Below are 8,863 nucleotides of genomic sequence, written 5' to 3'. Positions count from 1 at the left end.
AGCCCTTTGAGCTCCACAGTTCAGCCAGTTTTCAGTCACCACCATCTATCTAACTCATACTTACTCCATTTGTCTACAGGGATGTTACAGGAGACAGTGTTGGCAACAACTGTTGCTCTCCTCTCATTCACCAAGCCAGTCATTTCGTCATAAAACACTGTTGGTTCAGTCAGGCAGGATTTACCGTTTGTAAATCTATGTTGATGACTCCAAACCACCTTCTTGTCCTCTCTGTGTTTGGAAATGGTTTCCAGGATTAGTTGCTCCATCATCTCAGTAACTGAGGTGCGGATGCCTGACCTGGGGTTCTCCGGATCCTCCTTCTTGCCTTTCTCCAATACAGAATGATATTTGGTCTCTTGCATTCTGCAGGAACCTCCCCTGTACACCATGGCCTTTCAAGCATATTCAAGAATGGCCTCACAAGGACATCAGCCAGCTCTCCCAGCAGTCACAGATGCATCCATCAGGTCACACAGATCTGTCTATGTTCAGTTTCTTAAAGCGTTCCTTAACTTGATTGACATTTAGTGAGGGTAAGTCTTCCTTGCTCCAGGCTTTTTGGCTGGTCTTGGGAACATGGGATGCCTGAAGAGTGTTCTTACCTGTAAAGAGTAATGGGAAGAAACCATTGAGCACTCCAGCTTTCTCCATGTTCGGTGTCAGCAGCTCCCCTACACCATTCAGCACTGCGCCTAGCTTTTCCTTTGCTGTCGAGGCCCTTCTGAGCTGCAGAATCCCTTCTTGTTGCCCTATATCCCTCACCAGTTCCAACTGTCGATGGCCTTTGGCTTTCCTAATCCATTTAATGAAACAGTTACCACCAAAGTGGAAGGAATTTCCTTCATTACATCGAGACCAGCCAGATTCGTGGGTTTAAAAATGCTAATAAGGTTATGTCTGTAATAGTACTGTACTGTATACTGTGTTAAAAATTCTCTAACCCCTCTAATGACAGCACTATCATTAACTGTATTTTTCCATAATAATTTATTTTACAAACAAGTCTCTCAGAAATCTGATTTTCCATACTTCACATCTGAACTCAGTACGTTTTTGAATGCCGCAAGTGTGATCTCTTGCTGCAGAGCTCTCTTTGAAGCGTTTTCCCAGGCAGGAAAAAAATTATTCATGTGATCCCATATGATTTCAGACCGGCCATTAAATTCTAAGCCCATTTGAGGAGGTGACTGAAAAATTTTGAAACCCACGGGAGTGGGTCGAGGTTTTGCTACTGACCTGATTCTATAATGAGACAAATCACTTCACTGCCTTGCTTTCACAGCCTTTCCAAATAAAGTATGAATCAAACCTGAATCCTTATATATTACAGAGGATTTTAGCCCTTATTTCAGGGAAGAACAGGGTCTCCCATGTAACTGCCTTTCCATATTAACATTTGGAAGTAAAATATGTATACATCTTATGTGAAACATGCCTGAAAAGCTCATAGGAATTCCTCCATGAAAATTCTGGTGTATTTCGTCCATTATGGGATGGTTCAGAAATGAAACAATCAGGGCTCCTCTTGTAATTAGGATTCAAAATTTGGAAGAGAGATATGGATAAAATACTTTTGTCCCACAGCAAATCAGTGCCAGACCTTGGGCACTTCAGGTCCTGAGCCTGCACAAGAGCCATTAAGGGCTATGGACAGACAGACAGTTCAGTGTAGAGTTTGGTTCATGTGAGGCCATATGCAACACTCAAAAGGAAACTTTGGTCAGGTTGTCTGTACAAAGTGCAGAAAGAATTAGGAGGCGAGAGGGACCCTTAATAGCAAGTGTTGCTTTTCCTCAGCTCCTTGGAGAGTGAAGGGAACAGTGAGCTCCAGAAGAATTCATGGGCTGGAGGTGACAACGAAGTTTTTGGGATCCCACTGTTCTGGGTTGGGAACGAATCTGGGCCTGAATCTGTAGCTAAAACTACAGAAACAAATAGTATGGTTTGGGAGCCTGGTTTTGCTTCTGAGGACGGCTCACATCCGTACAGGAAAATGCTTTCTCACTAAAACCATGTAGTACAGGCCAAAATTGCACCAGGGAGAATGCAGAGAACTAAACAGCATGGGCAAAAGTCAAGCTTCTGGTTTCTTTTATTATTATGGTTTAAATTTGAGGATGGTTGTGGTTTAAATTTGGTAAGCAGCTAAGCACCACATAGCTGCTTGCTCACTGCCCCACAGTGGGATGAGGGGAAAAAGGATAAAAGTGAGAAAAGCAATTGAGATATGAACAGCTTAATAATTTAAAAAAAAAAAAAAGGAAGGAAAAAACTAACAAAGAGAGAGGAAAAAACACACAACCCATGAAAAACAAGTAATGCAGATGAAAGCAATTTCTCACCACCAACAGACCAATGCCCAGCCAGCCCCTGAGCAACAGCAGCTCCTGCCAACTTCCACCATCCCAGAATTAGTACTAAACATGAAATAATATGTTCTGGGATGTACTGGGATGTCCCTTTGGTCAGCTGGGGTCAGCTGTCCCAGCTATGTGCCCTCCCAGCTTCATGTGGACCCCCAATCTACTCTCTGGCAGGGCAGTGTGAGACAAAAGAAACCTACTGATGCTGTGCAAGCACTGTTCAGCAATAACTAATGCATACCTGTATTATCAACACTGTTTCCATCACAAATCCCAAACATAGTCCCACATAAGATATTATGAAGAAAATTAACTCTATCCCAACCAAGCCCAGTCTGGGGTTGCTGGCCTGTCTGCCACCAGCATGGTTCCTGCAAGAGAAACAAGGCACTCTGGACCAATCAAGAAAGAAGACTGCCTATGTGTATAGTCTTTAAATTGTATTTTTAAATTTAATTTTTAACTGAAAAAGATGTGGGTTTTGCTAGTGAGGGGTTTTTCTTTGTCTCCAATGTGTAAAAGTTTTCCTGGCAATAAGTTGATAGCAGGATTTTTCAGCTTCTGGCTTTGAAATGAGCCCTGAACCTGTGACAATGATCTTCAGGATCATTGTCCATGTCTGTGTCCTGGAGAAATGCCTGAGTAAAATGACTGAGTGCAGGGGATCTTGGTGCTTTCCTCAACAGCTGCAGAGCTTTCTCTCAGTATATACACAACTACAGCACAGCTCCAGTTCTCCCATTTGTACAGAGAGCATTTTGCCAGCACATACACATACCTGCACCCCATACACCCAATTGCTTTGGTCAGTCACTGTCTCTGAATCCACCCCTGGGTCACTGCACAGAGCTCAAAGGAGGTGCATACACTTACATTCCCAAAGGGATTTTAGCAACTTATTCCCAATTAAGCCAATACTTTAAAGAGCAGAAAGATGGGATATGATTTATGAGGTTTCCTCTGGCTTTACCTCTCTCCCTAAATCTCCTCCATGTTATCTGTGAAGGCTCAGATCCTCAGGACCAAATGGATGTTGCTTTCCCACTGTTTTCTTTCAAAGTCAAGCTGTGGAAAACAGTGCCTCAGTGTAGGATAAACAGCAAAGCTGTCCCACTTGAAGAATTTATTTTTAAAAAACACTGTTGCCAATTAGTACCCAAAATGAGTAAGGAAGAATGAAGGGGAAAAATACAACAGCACTGCTGAAAGGATACGTTTTCATGTTCATAGAAAGTTTAAAGCTAACAACTAGGAAAATCAAATTAGTATAGACATCTGGAGAGAGGGGAAATTATGTTTCTATTGTGCAATGTTAATGCCTTAAAATGTTTAAAACAACAGGGCTGGGGATGTGAGACTTCATTTAATTAACATGCTAGGAAACCTTATTATCAAGTTGAATGTGAATTCTTCTTGATATTTTACTCGCTCCATTGCCTGAGGCTGGCTACAGGAGGCCTTATCCCTATTTTCCTGTAAAAACTACTTCCACATTCCACATCCCAATTACTCTGAAGGGCATACCCAAGCTCCCAATAAAATCATGCTTGGAGTCTTTGCTGACTTCTAAATTCTATTCTACATGTGTTTCTGATCACAAAATCAGATTTCCAAATGTCAAAATTATACTTTGAGTGGAGACTGAATAATAGTTTAAGCCTTTTTATTTGTGTAGAAAGATGAAAATGAAAATGTGAAGCACCTGAAAACTCCCTAAATTGCTTGCTTTATTTCCACTTGAAGCAGCGTCCTGAGACCTATTGTATAGCAGTTCATCTACACTTCATGTTGAGAGCACCGAGGGGGCAAGGACTGCTCAGACTTGCTCAGCACAACAGCTCGATCACACTGGTGGGGACAGCCCACTACTGCCTTCGTTCAAAGAAGTCATTAAACCAAGAATAATTCAGAATGGCAGGTTTTGGTTTCACTGGTCAGGCATTTGTAAGGTGGAGCTAGGTAACCCATTCCTCTCCAGTTAGCACCTATGGCCCTTGTTTCGGCTGTGGAGGGCAGACTGTCTGCATATGGCAAGGAGGGAAAAAGAGCAGATAAGCTGGAAGTTTTTATTCAGGCCCTCTGTTATGGGAAAGGCAGATAGCAGTGAGAGGAGAGGACAGGACAGGGTAGGATGTGCCGTTTCACACCTTTGCTGATGGCAGCTGATGGTGGCCCCAGCTAAGTGCGGCTGTGCCAGGGCTGCAAACAGAGTTCCCTGCCCGCACATGGGGACAGGATGGTTTGGTACCCTCTGCACTTGTGTGTGCTCAGCCATGGGAAAGGCTGGAGAAGCAGCAGCTGAATGGGCTGACCCAGAGATTGGCCATGGATGCTGGGGGGGGGGCGGAGGAGGACCCACAGTCCCTTCTTTCTGCACAGCCATCTATTGCTCCCTGCACATGCTGTATGTCCAGACCCAATATTGTCTATAAAATGGACATTGGCAAGACTTTCAGAAGCACCATTTAGTTTTGGTACACAAGGAGCCCGCTCACCAATTCAATGTGTTTCCTTCTGTGCTTTTTGTTTAAATACTGTCCTCCCCGCCCCATATTGTCAACATGGATAATAGCAAGCGATTTACTGTGTGATATTCCCCTCTCAAGCTCCACTGCTTTTCTTCTGTCATACGCTCATTGTAAATTCTTGTAATGTGAAACAGCTCATTGGAGCAGAGCTCCACATTTTCTCCTGTTTCTGGTAACTTGTGAGAAGTTGTCACTTCGTATCCAGGAGAGCTCCAGGGAAAGATGATAGACACCACAGGCTGCACATTGCAGAGCCAGAGGAAATGGATACTAAACACAATGTCATTTAGATTTAAAATAATAGCTCTTAAGTGTTCACTGTTGTTTGTAATAAATATATTATATATAAACTTTTGCTTGTGGCTGAAATCTAAACTATCTGTTTTAAATGAATGATAACATAAAACATGTCATAATTCCTGGTCCATTACTATTGATGCAGCACAACTTAACATTCCACGACATGGTTTGACTGAACCATGCATAGTCATGAAAAGGTGAGAGCATCTGAATGCCAAATGTACAACTTCTAAAGCCCTTGGTCCATTGCAGTTTAATAGCAGCAGTTTCTGCTAGTCATCACTTGCTTCAATGCTATCCTTGGGACCAATTATTTATGGATCTGAAGATGCTATTTTTTTCTTTATAATGCAAGGTGGATAACCTTGACTAGGCTTTGTGAGGGTCTTATCTCTGGATCAGAAAGAGTAAAAGCCTCAATCCACTTCTGTCCTTCACTTCCCTTCCCAGTGGAGAAACTAAGCCCTCTTTATCCAGCCCTGTACTGTACAGTCTGGCAGGAATCTCTTTGCTTGGGGCCCGCTGCTGTTACTGGTGAAAGTCAGTGGGTTTGCCTAAATCTGAAGCTCATCACGAGGTGATCTGTTCAAATGGCTCTGAGAAAAAACATCAAAAGAAGCTGAATGCCATATCCAGAAGCAGCTGACAGTCGGGGTCATCACATACAAGCTTTTGCCAAGCAAAAACTATTTAAGTGGTGAATGCTTGAATTGTGAAGAGATTTGTATCACGCAATGACATCAGAATTCACTTATGGCATGAGCATGCTCTAGAAAGTGATCTTCAATGCAATTTAATGTAGAAAAGAATGGAGAAAAGTAGGAGAAAAAGTAGGGAAAGGAGGGGCAGAGAAATTGCTAAAAGACCTCAGCTTTTAGTCTTTAGAAACAGAGGAAGTCTGTATGCACCCTCGTGTACGTTTGAAAGCTTCCAATACATTTGAGTTTTGCTTCTGTGACAGCTAGTCTTATGTCAAGATGAGGATTTTTGGTCTCCTCATAATGAGCTTGTGGACATTCCATTTATTATCCATTACTACCCAACCTGGTTTTCCACTCCTCATCATGCTGTCTGCAGCACCACCACAATGATTTAAACCATTTTCCATAAACCATAAATAGAGTAGAGGGAAGTGAATCCAGTGTTTAGTGTGCAGAAGGATATGAAGGCAAAGTTCAGATAGGGGAAACAACAAAGAAGCTTTTATTCTTAAAACTGTCTTAATTTGATTAAATTTGGCAGTTATTTTTCTGTCAAATGACACAGATAAATAGGTCAGCCTTTAAATATATGATACACAAATTGTGAGAGCCTATGTGTATATATGTGCATGTATATAAAATCATGCACATACATGTGTAACCATAGACATCTGCTTTCAGATTCAAATCCATCCATCCTTTTCTTTACACAATGCATAGTTAAAGTAAGGAGCTTGTGACCAGTGTACCAATGGGCTAAAAACTGCTAGAAAAGTAAGAGGCAAAAAAGTCAATCAAGGATTTTTTTGACTGCAAATGTACAATGTACAGTTTAGGTGGTCTCCGAGCCACAGCCTGAGAGCAGCTGAAAGGTTTTAACAGGGAAATTATGATTGCACACTTTCTTGTTGTTAAAGCCTTGCCCCTGCTGTTGCCCACACTGGGACGGGTACCAGTTATGTTTCTCTACTGGGGGAGAAACGATGTGCTTATGGCATGTTTTCAGAATGTTTACCTGACAACAGGATGCAATGAAAATCCAGTTCTACAGCAGTCAGGAAGCTATGTGAAGCAGTGTAAAGAAATGTGATACAGATGTGCTGTCTTTTAAAATTCAGATCTGATGCCAAGGCTGCAATTACAGGACTTCGCTGAACTGCCCCAGTGGCTCTCTGGGACAAGATAGATTACGTGTGGCATTTTGTTCCCAGCAGAGAGCTCGTGCCACCAATGTTAACTCATCCCTGTGAATGGAGCAGCTGACTGAGGGAAGGACTTCGCAGAACGAAAATGCTGTTAAGGATCAGCTGGACTCTGTGTTCTTGACCATCTCTCTCTCAGAACACTCAGCACTGTTTGTGCTGGAAGCTTCACTTCAAGGACTTAGATAATCTTAGATGTGATTCAGCTGAAACAGCCACTTCAGGTGTAACTTCAGGTTATTGTCACCCTGGTCAAAATGTGGGGGGAAGGCAAGAACATGACTGAAACTAGAAAAAAACATATAAAAAAAGTGTATTTTCAAATGTTTCAAATGCAAACAAGAGAATAGAAAGGAGAACTTCAAAAACCCCAAAACCTTGAGAGTCCCTGCAAGAATTAGAGGTTCTCATGCTGGGCCTCTGTGGGTTTGAATGAGAAATCAACACAAAATGAATATGAAATAGTAACTTACAGTGCAACTGGCTCAGATTAGGCAGAGATTCCCTGAAATCCTATATATCTAAAATATTTTGTATATCTAGCTAGATACCCATTCCCCGGGACCACTATTTAGCAGGTTTATGAGATACTGGAAATGTCTAAGGGAAAATATCAGCCCTTAGTGGGAAAAGACCAGCAGCTTTTAATTTCACTCACCGTCTGCAGCACATTCCATTCTGTCTTGTGAAACTGAAAACAAATTTGGCAGCAGGCAGTCATCTGATTTTCATGTAATTCAATAATTTATCATGAAAAATACTCATTTATAAACAATTACTTGTTTTGGAATGATAGCAGCTGTCATTTTGGAGTCTGTAGTTCCCCCCAAAGGGGTATTTTTCTGAGTTTATCCATCATTAAATCATGCAGTGTTCAATGTGTTTGGAATCTGGTCTGAATGCATTTTACAATGTGTTTATGTTTGTTATGTGCATAATTTCGTTTTTGCTTTACAGACATGAAATCCAATATTGCCAGATGCAGAAATCTCTCTTTTCTGAGCAGCTCCTCTTGATACAACCCTTTGGCTTTCAGGAGGAATTCCCCTATACAAAATACCACCACTTCTGTTTTGCAGTCATGAATCTGTAACTACCCAAGTCACACACAATAAACAGTTCCAGCTAGAGTCCCTCCAGGCTTGACCAAAAGGCCCATATAAGCACTGCCTTTTGGATTTAGCTAAAAGCATACAAACATTTTCTTTCATTGCTGTCATGCTATCACAGGGTGAAAACCAGACAACACTGACCCAGCAGAGAAGACTTACATGAGCTGTCGACCTCAGGCAGGACCCTGATGTTACCAGCATGACTGGTGTTTGTGTGCATAGGAACCACAGTCAGACATTCTTGAGAGAAGGAGCTCAACAGCATTTTCTTTATGCTGACATCTTTTCAGAAATAACAGCTCTACAATGTTATAGAAATGATGGGAAAAGGTAATAAAAATGAATGAGTTTCTTAGTAATAAGTACATTGGTTGGCAAAGGATTAAACAGAAATTGGAGTTAGGCTGTTGTGCGGCTTTATAAAATCTAAAGCCATACAGAAAAATCCTTCTCAAAAAGGTGATTTTCCTATCTCCTTGGGTACTTTACCATAGAAAGCACTGTGAGGTGTCAGCTGAAGTCAAATCAGCTGTGTCAAATCTGGGGACATCTTGGCGTGCACAGAAGTTCTCCTAAAAAAGTGCTCTTTTTTTGGAGCTTAAAAGCATTATAAAATCATTCATTAGAAACTGGGATGAAACACACTCTTTAGAC

Source organism: Corvus kubaryi, unplaced genomic scaffold (genome assembly GCF_017639235.1).
Source record: "Corvus kubaryi isolate FWS band 111438036 unplaced genomic scaffold, C.kubaryi_AGA036_p1.0 37385, whole genome shotgun sequence".
NCBI lineage: Eukaryota > Metazoa > Chordata > Aves > Passeriformes > Corvidae > Corvus > Corvus kubaryi.
This window is presented reverse-complemented; position numbering follows the sequence as displayed.